General features: G+C 43.1%; 1 long non-coding RNA gene across 1 annotated transcript in view; it reads left to right on the top strand.

The window, feature by feature from the left end:
• Positions 1–14,859, top strand: part of LOC135279476 (uncharacterized) — a 70,754-nt gene extending 55,895 nt beyond the window's left edge. The window contains exons 4-5 of the long non-coding RNA XR_010346709.1: positions 12,149–12,336; positions 14,795–14,859. This is a non-coding gene — a long non-coding RNA (uncharacterized LOC135279476). The remainder of the gene's footprint in view (positions 1–12,148; positions 12,337–14,794) is intronic.
• Positions 14,860–15,072: the final 213 nt, after the last annotated feature.

The raw sequence follows: 15,072 nt of genomic DNA, 5'->3' as shown, positions 1-15,072 counted from the left end.
ATGCCAGCATGGGCAGGATGTGCTGGGAATGCCAGCACAGGGAGGATGGGCTGGGAATGCCAGCACAAGGAGGATGGGCTGGAAATGCCAGCATGGAGCAGGATGGGCTGGGAATGCCAGCATGGGGAGGATGGGCTGGGAATGGCAGCATGGGCAGGATGGGCTGGGAATGCCAGCATGGGGCAGGATGTGCTGGGAATGCCAGCATGGGCAGGATGGGCTGGGAATGCCAGCATGGAGCAGGATGTGCTGGGAATGCCAGCACGGGGCAGGATGGGCTGGGAATGCCAGCACGGGGAGGATGGGCTGGGAATGCCAGCATGGAGCAGGATGGGCTGGAAATGCCAGCATGGGCAGGATGTGCTGGGAATGCCAGCATGGGCAGGATGTGCTGGGAATGCCAGCAGAGGGGCTCTGGGTGTTTGGCACAGACAGGCTGCAGCACAGCAGGAAGGCTGTGCCCAGGGAGGGCTCTCAGGGCCCCGCTGCTCTCCCCTTTTGTGTCTCTTCTCTGCCCTTCCTGGGCTCTGAAGGAGGCAGCCCCAGCTTGGAGCACTCTGGTTTGGAGTGTTCCCTGGGTTTTTTGGGGAGGAGAAGTGCCAGGCTGGGCAGAGTGCTGAAGTGGGGCTTCTTGTGGCTGCTGCTGCCAGGGCTGGCAGGGAAGGTGGCCTGTCCCCAGATCTGTGTGTGGCACTGCAGCCTCTGCCAGAACTGAGGCACTCCTGGAGAGCAGCAGGCACCAGCAAAGGGGAGAGGCTGCTGTTCTCAGTCTGCCTTGCCTGCACCTTAAGCCAGGATTTCTGAGCCAGGATTGACAGCAGCTGCCAAGGGGCTCCAGTGCTGAGTATCAGCCCTTGTTTCTCTTCAGCCTCACCAAAGTGTGCTGGAAGGCAAGTTCAGCTTGTTTTATTTAATGTCACGTCATCCCTATTTTCATTTTAGTTTTCAGTTTAAAAATAATTTTTTAAAAATTTAAAAAGAAGCGGGGAAAGTGGGATTATATAGAATTTAGAGAAAAATACCAGTTACATTATTCACCAGGTATTACTAAAACATCAGCTAAGTTCCTGAAATGATGATATTTTAATGTCATCTGCAGCATCTATTTTGACATACGATGTCAGGAAACATCCTATAAATGATTCAAAATTCCTTTTCCTTTTCTCCAGAAATCAAATAGTCCATTCCACAGGTTGCTGATTCTGAATGAATATTCTAATTCCTGATAACAAACATTTCATCCAAGTGGTTTTCAGTCAACACTCCTGACAGGGTTTCTCATGGGACACCTGCATGGAAACTAAGGTATCAAAGCATAAGAGGAAAGGTCCTCTAAAGTATTAAAAACTGGTTAAAAGATAAGAAATAAAGGGTGGGAATACATGGACTGCTTCTCTATTGAAGGGAAACACTCCAAGGCTTTCAGCTGGGATTTGTACTAATCAGCACATTAGCAGAGATCCTGGAGGTTCAAGTGTAGTGGCAATAAAAAAAATTATCAGGATAATCAAACTGCAAACTGAAAAGCTTGGACCTTAAACTCACAGAACTAATAAAATCGCAGATAAAATTTGAAAAGTCCAAAGTAATGCCCAGGGCAGAATATTAAAACAGGAGGAAGGCAACAAGAATGTTCAAAATAGGAGGAAAGATCACAGATTTGGAGTCTTTGGCTTAGAAAATAAATGAAAGGGATGCATGTGATGGAAGAGATAACATCATAAACAATAAAAAGGAAAAGCATCAGGAATTATTACTTTAATGTTTTCAAGATGGGTGTGCAGGAACATAACCAGCAATCTTACTGGTGAGTACATTTAACAGAAAGAAGAGGGAGTTCTTTCTCACAAACTGTAAAATTAATTTGCGAAACTCATCGCTACAAGATTTTTGGAAAATAAAATTAAACATGGATTCAAAATGTGATTAAACTCTTTAAGGAGAAGCATATTACTGGCTGCTAAAAGCAAGTCTGTTCAAATCTTTTGTCACAGAGACTGAATTAATGAGGGAGAGCATTTCCCTGTGCATTCCCATCGCTTGTGCTCCCTCCTTGGTCACTCTGAGAGACTGAGAACAGAACGAGGTGGGCTTCTCATGTGATGTCCTGCAGGAGCTTTTAGTGGCTGTGGAAAGGTGCACACAGAACAGCTGCTCATTGTTTTTGCTGTTAGGGCTTCTTCCCATGTCTCAGGTCCCAGGCAGGTGCTGATTCCATGTCTCTGTCAGGGGGTGCTGCTTAGCAAGCAAGCAAAACCCAGCCTTTCATTCACAAACACGTGCCACCAGCTGAATACACAGCAATCACAGACATGGACACAGCTGCAGGGCAGTGCCCTTTGTTCACTTTCTGAATTTATTGTTATCCCGTAGACTTCAGCAAGAGAGATTAAATTTAAAAGGCAAAACAAAATTAGTGACCTAAAATCAAGCACTTAGGGAAGAAAAAAATCAGAAGTCCAGAATGGACTTTAGTTTTGTTCTGTTTTTATCTCTGGTAAAAGAAAAAGCAATTCAGGCAGTAGTATCAGAACGTGTGCCATTCACCTGTGATTCTCACAGGTTTCTCTTTTCCCTTCTGCAGGAATATGTGACTGATCTTATTTTTTAATGGCCTTTCAGAAAGACCATTTATATTTAGGGAGAAATATCTTTGACTGTGAATTAGGGATTAGCATAAGGGGATTTTTCCGTGGCTGTAAGATGATGCTGTATTTCCCACTGCAATGATTCCCTGGTAAGCCTGTGCTTTGCAGTGCTCACCATCACTCACAGGTGAAGCAAAGCCATCCTGTGACCCCAGAGCCCCTGACATGGAAAGGCATTTGGGGGTATTCTGGTGGGTGGGAGCAGTGAAGCTGAATGCTCATGACATGGCTCTGGAATAAGGAAAGCTGGAAAAGGAAAGGGCTCTGCTGACCTTCCTAATGGCTGCATATTTAGCCTGAATTTAGAGATTTTCTGATGTAGGTTTGGAGTTTTTTTCCTCTGTTTGATGATGATCTTTCCAGTCATTTTGCATTTGTGGATTTGTCAATATGCAGCTGATTGTTTTTGCTTGGGTTCCTCCTTTCCACACCCAGCTTTCCATGGCCACTCTGCTGGTGCCCTTTGCAGACACAGACTCAGCGGGGGCACAGCCCTGTCAGGGACTGAAGGTCACACCACAGGAACGGGCTGCAAGGAGAGCAGGAGGTGGGGACAGCCCCGCACATCCTATCCCAGCCTCTTTATGCAAGATGGGTGTATTTTCCTCCTTCCTTTTGTTATGCAAAGTTTATCTCATTTTCTTCAGTTTAATTAAATCCTTTTCTTTGTGGAACTGTCGAAATCTGTCTCTGCATCTCCAACTTCAAGAGAATGAAAATCTCTGGCTAAGAAATCCTTTGTAGCTTCCAATTGTAAATAGATCAGCAGATCCTATTGTTGATTCCTCTCAGGTCTTGTGTTTGTTGCTGCCTCATATAAAGTTGGCCACTGCATGTTGAGGAGCTTCACAGACTGATATCTTGATTTCTCTGCTGATGATAATTGAACTAATATTAAGCATATCAGTGCTTCAAATAAAATACCATCAGCCAAGCCAGGCCTGTTTGCATCAGTCAGTTTAGCCACCTACTGCTTTTCAATATCCTAATTCTGTGGAATTAGGGGCTGCCATTGATTAAAATCAAGTGACCCTCTCTGCTGGTGAAGGTCAAGTGGGGGCTAATGCAGCAAAATGCATGTAAATGTCACAGTAACATTTATGGGGTTTTTTTGCCTACTTCAGTTCAGGAACTGAGCAAAGTATTATGCCTTCTGTGAATAATTTACAGATGAAAACAAAGGGAAGAGACAATGACTCACTGGTCCTGATGGGTCTTTTCCAATTTGTTGCATTCTCTGGTTCTGGGATGAAACGGCATGTCCAAAATCACTGGGCAGTGACACGTCCAGGTTTCCTGATACTCTGCCCTGAGCCACCTGCTTTTCCCTCCGTGCTAATGGTGTTATTACTAATGGTGGCATTAGAAGTGTGATTACTGCCATCATTATTTTTAGTCTATGAAACTGCATGCATGACCATGTTTCACTTGGAAAGAAAAGTAAATTATTTAAATAGCTATTTAATTGGGACTTCTGGTGACATAGAAACTCCAACAATTATCTACAGCATGTGAGAATACATGCAGCCCTCAGCGAAAGAGAATGGGCCCATCCCCAAATTATTCCATCTGGCAGAATCAGTACCTGCTGTAGTTCACACATGAATAGCATTAATTTGCATGTAAATAGAGGCCTACATGCTTCTGTGGAGCTAAAAGCTGTATTTCAACATTTCACAGTGGAATTAGGCAGTGGGCACATCACTACATGGTGGTTCAACCTTGCAGTGACGTGCCAGCTAAAATCATTTTAAATGCTCCTCTCCATATTTCCCGGTAGGATTATTTATTGAAGTAGTGTGTAAGAGCTCAGAAGAATCCTCTATTGAAATGCTGCCAGCTCCCAGCTACGATGCTGACATTGATGTTGTCAGCTGAGATTAAGCATTGGTCTTAATGAATGCTGACAGTCATGTTTCTTAGGTATGGTCCTGTACTTCCTTTCAGCAAAGAACCAAAATAGAAAGGCTGGACATGCAGAGGAAGATGCAGTAGCAGGAGTGTTTACCTGCTACTCGAGCTTTATTCTTTCCTTTCTGCTTGTTTTCCTGAGAAGTGCAGCACTAACAGTTAACATTTTCATATCAAGATGTTACAGCAAATGTTCCTGTATTGCTTTCAGGTAAAATAAATATATACACCGTGTTCCTCCAGCAAAGCTTTCAGAGGAACTGGGACATTCCAGACTGACTACAGAGAACAAAATCAGTCCTGCCACTGTGTTTGTCACCGAAACTGCGGGAAAAACAAAAACCCTCCAACAACATCTTTAATGTTAGAGAGTCAAGGCATTACTTTATTCACAGAATTCACAGAATCACTGAGTTGGAAGAGACTTTCAAGGTCATCAAGTCCAACCCAGCCCCAACACCTCAAATAAACCCTGGCACCCAGTGCCACATCCAGGCTTTGTTAAACACACCCAGGGATGGTGACTCCACCAGTTCCCTGGGCAGCCATTCCAGAAATTTATCACTCTTTCTGTAAAAAACTTTTTTATTCTCCAGCCAGGATGTTCTTCTGGCCAGGATGTACCACAGAAACCATCTCATCCACACATAACCCGGGTGTGCAGAGAGAATCATTCCCTGGCACAAGTTTCTGCAGGATGTTCTCCCAAACTTTGTACAGTCAAAACCCATAGAGATGTACTATTTTAAAGTTCATTGGTCCAGAGCTGAGCAACTGCCAGAATTCAGTTTCCCATTGGATCTGAATCTCCTTACCTCCATTGTTAATTAGATTTTCATTCTCTGATTTTCTTATCAGTCCTTTCCTGAGCAGATGTCTCCAACCTTGACAGCAGCAGAGTCTGGGGTAGATGTTTGTAGATGGCCACTGATGCTCCATTGATGGCCACTGGTGGCCCTTTATCTTTTGGGCTACTCACAGTCTGTTGATCTGTTGAGTTCATCAGACCCCGCCTGGTGGAAATATGACCTGGAAAGAAACTTAAAATTCTTTTTCCCAGGGCAAAGACAAACAAAATACCTTGACTAAAGTTATACAAAAATTTTCAAACTGGTATGTTTTCCAACGTGTTGACTCAGTATTTCCTTTGACAGATTGGTTAACATTTCCTTCCCCCTGCCCACAGAAACCTTAACTTTGATCACATTGCCATTCAGTTTGTCTTTTGACCCTTTCCAAGCACATATTTGATGGGGCTTTTCCGAGGGTCTGCACTGCAGTTAAGTCCCAATGGTATTCAGACAGAGCAACTGAGGTTCCATTTCAGAGCCTCAAGCTTGATGTGGTTTTAAATTTGTCTAGCTCATTTACACCTGGTTCTTGGGACATGCACAGTGTAGAAAGCTCCTTGCCTATGATGGCAGGGAGCACTTTGCTATTGTACAAATATGCTGTTTCCTTGCAAAAAGAAGGTGTTAAATTCAACAGCTACCTTTTCACGTTGGAACTCCCCTGAGTGAAATCTTGGAATTAACTCCCCTAGTTACTAAATATGGAAAAGGCTTGCAAACAGTGATGGGGACTGGTAGCTGCAGACTGCAAGGAGCTGTTGCCTGGGTAAAGACGAAGGTGAGTGTGCTATAGATACATATTATAATACTGACTTTTCACAAATATTAAAATGGATTTTATATGTGTAATATTAAACTTACTTTATTATAAAGATATACTTTTGATTTCTTCTGTTAATTAAGCTTAGACATAGTAGTGAAATAGCTGATATCAGTGTGCTTGTGTTAAAATGCCTGCTGGGATGGGATAACACCCAATGCACACAGGATGAGCACACCTGGACACATCTGCCAGGATCAGCACTTGCCCTCTGAAGGCAGAGTGCAGCAAGGCCCAAAAACTGCAGCTGATGATAAAAAAGGACTAAAACCACAACCAAGGCATCTGCATGCACTAAAAAGGCAGACCCAAGGAGGAGCCAGGCTAAACAGTTCTTGGAACATGTAAACTAGTTTGGGGGAAAAGTTTACTATGCATAAGGGCCTATGAATATGCAACAGGTAGATATAAGGGAAAAGGTATGTAGGGGGTATCCCCAGGATAAGAGGATGCTCCTGGCTGAGTGCCAAGATGGGCACTGAGCAGCCAGCAGGCACTGCCTGCACAGGGATCAGCCTGCAACAAATCAGGCCGTGCTCCCACCTCCTCCTTCCCTGGAAAATTCAAACAGAAGTTGGCCCGAGGCACCAGGGATGTGTTTCCTCGTGAATTTTTACTGCAGCTCAACTGCAACCAAGCAATTCAGTGATGGCAGCGTAGAAACCTGAGTGCATAATATGCGCTTAATACGTCAACCCCAGAGCAGACACGCTCTGGAAGTGCATTAGGACAGGCTTTAAGGTATATCCCTTTAAGTAAAACAAATAGATTTTGCTTTCCATTTTTGAGGCTTTTTCCGATGCACTATTTACAAACATCACAATGAAGGAGGGGATAAAAGAAACCTCAGCATGGTCTTCCAGAAGGAAGGCAAATGTTTGGTGATAGTATGAAGTGGGTTTATTGGTGGTTTACTGTGGGAGGTGCAATGCAGGGTCAGATAATGAGGTGGGCAAAGCAAACAACGGGGTCGTTGTAAAGAACAAGGTCCTGCCTTCTGCTTGACATTCAGGTTTAAAGAGGGTGAATTTGAGCCTTTTCTTTACTGCAGTGAAGGCAAGAGAATTTCTCTCCCTCTTCCCATGTCCTCTGTAAGGACAGGATGAGAAAGCTGTGTGGTGAAAGCTCATGGAAGGGCAGGTCCATTTCCAGCTCCGTGCCCCTTTCGTGGAGCCCAGGAGGAGCAGGGCAGCAGAGCAGATGGGCTGAGGAGTGAAGGGCTGTGTTAAACATTCCTGTCCATGGGCATCATCCCTCAGACTGCCCTTCCTGCAAGTGGGATAAAGTGACGTCCTTGGGAGCATCCTGAGAAACAAACACCCCACCCACAAAGCTGCTTCTGTTGTTGTTTATTGTAGTTGCCAATCTGTTTCAGAGGGTAAGTGGATGAATGAACACCCCTATTGATGCTTCCTTTGTGGGAATGCCATCAGGTTTTCATATTAACAAAATTCCTTCAAATGCAGGGCAATTATTGACACTTTTAATATATATCTTGGAGGCAAGCTCCATGTTCTTACTTTGTTTTCTTTCAATATATCACACTATTGCAGAGCCAGGCTATTTTCACAAAGAAATGAGTTGTATCTTTATACCAAGTGCTGTTAAAGAGGATTATAAATAGGCTATAGCTTTGCTTTGCAGTTGAAAAAAAACATCAATCACCTGGCTGAGACTAAATCCTAACATCTCACCTTCCTAACAGATTTTAAAGGTCACTGATGTATAGAAATGTTCAGCTTAATCTTAAATGCATTGACTAGTCTGGCAAAAGCATTTTAGGGTCTTTTCCTTTTTATTTTCTGCCAGCTATTTAAAATGTGAAAGAAGTGTCACTTATAACTAAAGAGTGGATCTTCAAGAGAAGGCAGAGTACCAGAGATTGGACTTGAATCTCAGAATGGTCTCTGCAGCTTTGGCTCTGCTTTTCAGTCAATTCTGATTCGTAATGTTTGCAGATTGCACTGGTTCACCCCCACTCCCCCAAATAGCAATCAGCTACATGCTGGGGACACAGAACAACCTCAAATGAGCTCCAGCCTAAAAATAGCCATTTTCACATTAAAATCTTGAATCAGGCAGGAGAATGGGCTGCAGCTGGGACATCTTGTATTTGCTTATGTCACCAATGGCAAACACCTACAACAACGAAAATATCTCCTCCACCCTGGAGTTGTTGGGATTCTGCTTATTAAACATATTCCTTGTTGCAATTATGTAATAGATACATAAAATAAGCTGCAAATTGATTTCAGATATCTGTCGGTAGAATAAATAGGACCATTTTCAGTCTGCATTCATCCAGACATAGCTATGATTAATGTCCAAATTTACCCCCCAAATCCAGCACCAGGTAAGGAATTTACTGCTCTTTACATGCTGCTGTTTGTTGGCAGACACAAAGAGGCTCCCAAAGATGAGTCAGAGGCTTACACTGAGTTCTGCTCTTTGCAGTGGAAGTGTTTGTCTTCCCCAGTCACCATTCCATGGGATGTGGCCCTGCTCTCCTGGGATGGCTGAGCACCTGCCTGCCCGTGGGAAGCAGGGAATGAATTCCTTGTTTTGATGTGCTTGTGTGCACAGACTTTGCTTTACTATTAAACTGTATTTATCTCAACCCACGGGTTTTCTCACTTTCTCTCTTCTGACTCTCTCCCTCATCCTGCTGGGGACCGTGAGCCAGTGACTGTGTGCTTTAACCCACCACACACTCCTATGCTCCAGGGTTTTATTTTCCAAAATTTCCAGTGAGAGGCACAAGATAAACCTGAGATATTTTCACGTTCTTGCCCTGTATTATTTTGTTTTCACTTCTCCTTCCATTTTCTGCTTTACTTTCCAAATTTCTCCAAGTTTGCAAAAGAAATTGGGATAAGATCCAAAGAGGAAGAACTTCTGTAGACTGCAATCCTCTTGTTGACTGATTTCCTCCCACTATCCCAGACATCATTTCTGAAGAAACATTTATTTCCCTGAGTAAAGGTATAATTCTGGCACGTGGTATATGGAAGTAATACTCACAACATAAGTTTACCTTCACAGTAAAGCTGGATTAAGTTCCAGCACTAGGAAATGGGGAAGGAGATGGCTTGTTGGGCTCTGTGCCTAGCATTGTAAGCATTACAGGATGGAAGGAAGCTGGATGCCCTCCTGCAAGATGTGCTATAATTCAGCCACAACTTACTGGATCTAAGGATTGCTTACATGGAAGGAAGCAATAATTCATTTGATAGTAGGATTTATTGGATGAAATTCTTTGGCCTGTGCAATGCAAATCCAACTGGATAGTCACAGCTCTTCTTGCTTACTTTAAAATCCATGAATGCTACAGGCTGATTCAGTTTGTGTTTGGTGAGATTGTGTTAAATTTCTTATCTGTAAGACTCGCTGAAATAAGATGTTAGGAACTGGCATCTTGAGCTGCATGTGATTGTGCAGCATCTGTTTGGGAGCATAGATTTATCTCACTGCCTTTTCAGTTTTGTTTCCTTGATGTATCTGAAAGGTTTGGTAATGCTAACAGTGTGTCAGGGAGTCTAATGCTAAGGGCCTAAATGAAAATATCCAGAGCCAAACTACAGCCTATTTAAAGCCAAGTTACACACAGTTAACAGCAGCAGAGGAGAGGCTGCTGACAAGGTTTTTCTGTCCATTTCTCCAGGAGCAGAGGGGCTGTGGTGGGGCTCTCACAATGCTGCTCCAAAATGGATTCAATTCTCTATCAGAAGTGGGCTATCACAGATATTCTTCATATCTTTTTTTAGCAAGCCCGGGATCAGTTCAGCCTCTAGGATGGCAAACAATAGCAAAAGCATCCTGTGTATGGATAAATTTACTTAAACATAACATAGAAGCTTATGAGGAAAAAAAATCCTGAAAATTAAAACATGAAAAATTAGTGATGTGAAATGAACAAAATGTTTCAATTGATAAGGGAGGATTTTCTCATTTTGAGAAAAAAGCCCCACACCAACAGTTTTGGACTAAACTGGAAAGGCATTCTCTCTGGATATTTCTAGTTGCTAGAATTTTGCCAGCTTTAAAAAAAATTAATGTTGGGAAAAAAAAAAAAAATATAAAGACTATGTAAGAAGCGTCACTGAGCAGTATGAAAATGAGAGGAAAACTAAGATAAGGATTTTTTTTTCAGGGAGTCCATCTTCCTTTGAAAGGCAAAGGCTAGGTGTGTGAGATCTCCAGTGGAATTGCTGCTGAGAAGTTCCTGAGCTAAGAAAGGGAGTTGAGTGAGTTGAGTACAGTCTTCTCTAATGCAAGGCAGTGTATATAACTAGCCATGCACTGAAGTGTATCATTAAATAAGCATGTAAATAGACTGTGTTTGGTTTTATTTCAATTTGATTTAAATTTTTTTTACTGCATTTGCTAATAATGTACTTGCTTAGTATTTGTAGCATTGGAAACAATAAAACTCGGTACATATAGAAATCCATACCAAAAATGAGATAGCTACCCTAAAAGTGAATAGGTAGAGCCATGGAAGTCAGTAAGAGATGAGCAGAGTAATTAGTTCTATAACCCCAGTGCTTTACTAAAGGCATATTTAGAATATTTATGTAAACAAGTAATTGTTTAGATGCCCTCATTTTCCACAGCCACCTCCCAGCACTACTAGCTCCTGGTACACTCATGGAATAAAAATGGATATAGCCCTGAGCTGCCATCAGCTGCCACTGCACTTGGAGAACTGGCATTTGCTTTGCAAAGCAAAATCAGCATTGCAGTGCCCTTAGTTTCAAAATTACCCTTACAACCACTGTACCACGCTTGGGTCACAAAAGGTGGAAAGGCTCCTTTTGAAACTTTGTCTTCTCTTATTCTTATTGATTCTTCTCTGATTCATATTGATTTCCACACCTGGCAGCCTGGTGTGCAGTAGGGGTTTGCATCAGGGCAGAAAGGCCTAATTTCCTGTCTGTGAAAGGGGAAAAGCACTTGGATTGACTTAACCAGCTTATTCTTCTGACCATGATGCAAACCCTGCCATTATTGTTTGCTTGTTCCATGGCGTGTCCTGAACCAGCCATCCTGAACTAAGACGTGATACTTTTATAGGAACCAAGTCTCTGAACCTTGGAGGAAAATCACAGAAATAGCTCTTCCTTCCCTGCAAATCCTGTTTGCATTGTAGAATGATGGCTGCACTTGCTTGCTAGATCTCCCTCATGAAACAGAGCTTTGCTCTCTCCTCTGGCTGGAGTGGTGACCTCAACACAAATCCTCTGGAGTGAAACATCCCATCTCCAGAAAGAGCAGGGTGGAAGATGGGGGTCATGTTTAAGGAATAGGCATGGAACAGGGAACCTTTTCCCCTCATTCCATCGGTTGGACTTGTTTCTGCTGCAAGAGGACTTTGTACTCAGTTCAATACAAAAAAATGTCTGTTAAACAGGTAAGCAGATGTGTCATCATGGGGATCAACTTTTCTAATTCCTTCCTCAAACCCATTTACACTTTTATTCTCCAAAATACTAGATGATACTGAACTCCAATGTGTAATTGAAGATTCTGTGGAACAGTACTTTTATTTTGTCTGAGAACCTGCTGGAAACACTGAGTATCTGACTCTTTAATTGTCTTTTCTGTTCCTGGCGTTCTCTCTGGTCTGCCAGAAGTGTTGTGAGTGGTCCTTTAGCAAACCATTGAGACCCACTCTAACTCTGTTTCTTAATGGAAATGGAGGTAATTGCAGATACACACTCAAAAGAAAGAATTTATTATTTACTAGGAGGGAAAATAAGCTAGATGACTGCATGACTCTACTTTGAGGGACTTTAACATATACAAGGAATGTGCTCACTGATCCATTTAGTACAGCCGAATTGTATGACAAAGGATCTGAAGACAAATTTAAAGTGTTTTGGCATCTTATTCTAAAAAATTCTCCAATTCTTTCCTAGGACTGGTCAGTAGTGGAGAAGAAGGGGGAGACAGAGCTGAGGAGAGAGCCCTTTGTTACCCTGTCCACATGCAAACCTCAACATCTGAGCCCGCCATCCTCATTCCTGCAGAAAAGTGGCACAAATGGCTGGAAGCTGTATCTGCCTTGCTTGCCACAGGTTAATCTAGAGATGGCAGTGCTCCTGAGGTGGGTCTCTGTGCAGGTTGGCTGGCAGGAGTCAGCCAAAGACTCTGAATCCCTCGGTGTGGAGTTTCTGTGCCTCGCTGAGCAGATGCTGCCCTGAGTGTGTCTGTTGGAAGCTTTTCCACAGGAGCTCAGCCCTGGCACTGCTTGGGGAGGGCAAACTGGGCAGGCAAGTCACGTTTACTTAATGTGTGAGGAGTGGGAAACGTCTTTAACAAAGCAACCAGCTGAGTCAGCTGGGAAGAAGTGCAAAATGTGAGAGAGATTAGTCAACACACACAGAGCCTGAGAGGTAAACTCTGCATTAGTGAGTGGAGCTGTACACGAGCCTGTTAAAATGACACAGCAAAATGGACATCTCTGTTGTGGGAAAGGGGAATTCTGCAAATCCTGATGCAGTTGGAGACACCAGCGGAAGTGCCACTCCCCACAATAATTCTTGTGTCACGCTGGATACATGGCTATACCCAGTCTGCTCTAACTTTTCATTGCAATCGTGTCATATTGTGGAGGGGAAGAGAACGATCTCATTCCTGCACTTATGGAGGGGAGTAGCTGCAGTTAATTGGTCTGCTAAACAGTTAACTCAATGAGTGGGTGCTCTCTACCAGCACTCAGGTTATGTGAGGTAAACTGTCCAAGCACAGACAGAAGCTGGGGTCCAAAAGGCGAGTTGGTGGCCAGGCCCTCCCGGAGCGCGCGGTGCCAGGGCGAGCACAGGCAGAGACAGACATCTAGTGGTGCCCTGGCAGCAGTGTGGCAGTGTGCACAGCCACAAACACAGCCTGGGAGCCCGCTCTCACCACCTGTCCCCACGCTGGCTCCAGTACAGTACAGCAAAAACCAGCCATACATTCTGCGTTATTCAATTATCAGCCCAAACTCCCCTTTCTGCTCTCCTGCATAAAGTGCACTGATGGTCTGAGGCTGTTTCATCTGAGAGCCCTGAAGGAGCCCCAGGGTAACAGAGAATCAGGGTGACAGAGAATCAGACATCCATCCTTTCAAGGATGATTCTTCCATTTAATGTGGGATCTTAACATGAATACATTATTAGGTCTTGTTTCTTTCAGCAAGCCATCAAATTACTGCCTTGCTAGGTGTGGAGGTTTTTCAGTTCAAATAATTGCAGTGTCATAGGGATTATAACAAACATTTATCAAGGCATTTTATTTTTAAATGGTAACTTTACATACTTTTAAGCTGGCTAAAATGCATAATCTTTATACTCCCTGCAAATGTGAACAATTTTCTGTCTGAGGTTTGTCTTGTGGCATTATCTGCAAAAGAAAACTTGAATATTTAACATGTTATGGTCTTGCATGGAGGCTACCAGGACCACCTTGTTCAGACTGACAATACTGAATGTCTGTGTTGGCACTTTTCAGAATTAGTCCACCCCCTACAATGCCCTGGTGTAAATTAATGGCCTGATCAAGGCTCCAGTGTGGATATCTGGGGGTGAGAAGACACTCCCACATTTGCCTCTGCACGCAGTTCTGAGAAGAGCTGCCTGGAAGAGAGCACACCAGCTTTTCTAACTTTACAAACCGTGTCTTGATATCTCTGTATTGCCCAGGGTGATAAGAAAATGCATACCAAATCCCTTGGAGAACCGACAGAGAGAGAGGTGAGGAGTGTCTTTAAATCAAACAGCTCTCCAGGATCCTCTCTAGGACTGGCTGTTAGTTTTCAGCCCCAGTAGTCACTGTTAATTCACTTGCTCCCACAGCTGAGCTTTCAGATTACTCAAAACCCCTTCAGGTCACAGAGTTCCTCTGCTAGTCGTGTTCTGTAGTCGTGGACAAATGCTTGGTTGACCATCCCAGTTGACCACCCTCATTTTACAATAAAGTCAGTTAATTCGATCTGAAGGTGAAAAATCCCCTTGTGCCCTAACTCCCAGCTTCTGTGAATACCCTGAGGATTTGTTTCTTATCCTTCAGAGATAACTGCATTTAAATAAATCACTGAATAGGAATAAAATTTGCTTATGATGCAGTTCCAGGGGATTTTCTTAACCCACTGCAGACTGGGTGTTCTGCTTCCTTAGAAAGAAATGTGCCAGTATTGTAACAATTGAGAGCTCTTCTATTACAAAGGGAATGTCATCCAGATATTTTCAGCAATTGGCATGTCTTGGAAAGTGAACCTGCTTTTGCATTAGCCCAATCCTGATGCTACTGAATAGGGGGCTGACTATTGCCCAACTTCTAAAACCTTTGAAGATCAGCTGAAAACAAGGTTGAAATATGAGAGAAAGTGAGCTGTGATGTGAGCTGACAACTGCAGAACAGTGAGGAGCTACTGCTACTCCTAAAATGAAATGCATTCATGTAAAATTGGCTATTTGTCTTTCTAAGAATGTGGTTTGTTGAGCGCTAGGTTGGTTGTATTTTTTTGATCCTGAGATCTTTCCTTTTCCTGTTGCATTTATGTACTTTGTTCTTTTTTTCTGCAGGTGTATAATTTGTTAAGAAGTGTTCGGACGTGAATAATGGTATATGGAGAAGTCCTGTGGCATTTCCAAGCCAACTGTCATATCTGTCACATGCTTCAATAACTTCAGCCTTCTGCCTTTCCATGCTTTTAAATATACCATTTTTAGTAAATGAACAAACAATCACAGAGATTGGAATTTTTTTGAAGAATGCATTGAGGGCCTTTTCCTTTTCCTCTGTCAGATGCTTCTGGTGGGTTAATAACTCCATCTACAGTTCATCACTGAAATAGTTCCAG

The sequence above is a fragment of the Passer domesticus genome, chromosome 12, assembly GCF_036417665.1.
Source record: "Passer domesticus isolate bPasDom1 chromosome 12, bPasDom1.hap1, whole genome shotgun sequence".
NCBI lineage: Eukaryota > Metazoa > Chordata > Aves > Passeriformes > Passeridae > Passer > Passer domesticus.
The sequence above is the reverse complement of the archived record's forward strand: the minus strand, read 5'-3'. Positions and strand labels throughout refer to the sequence as shown.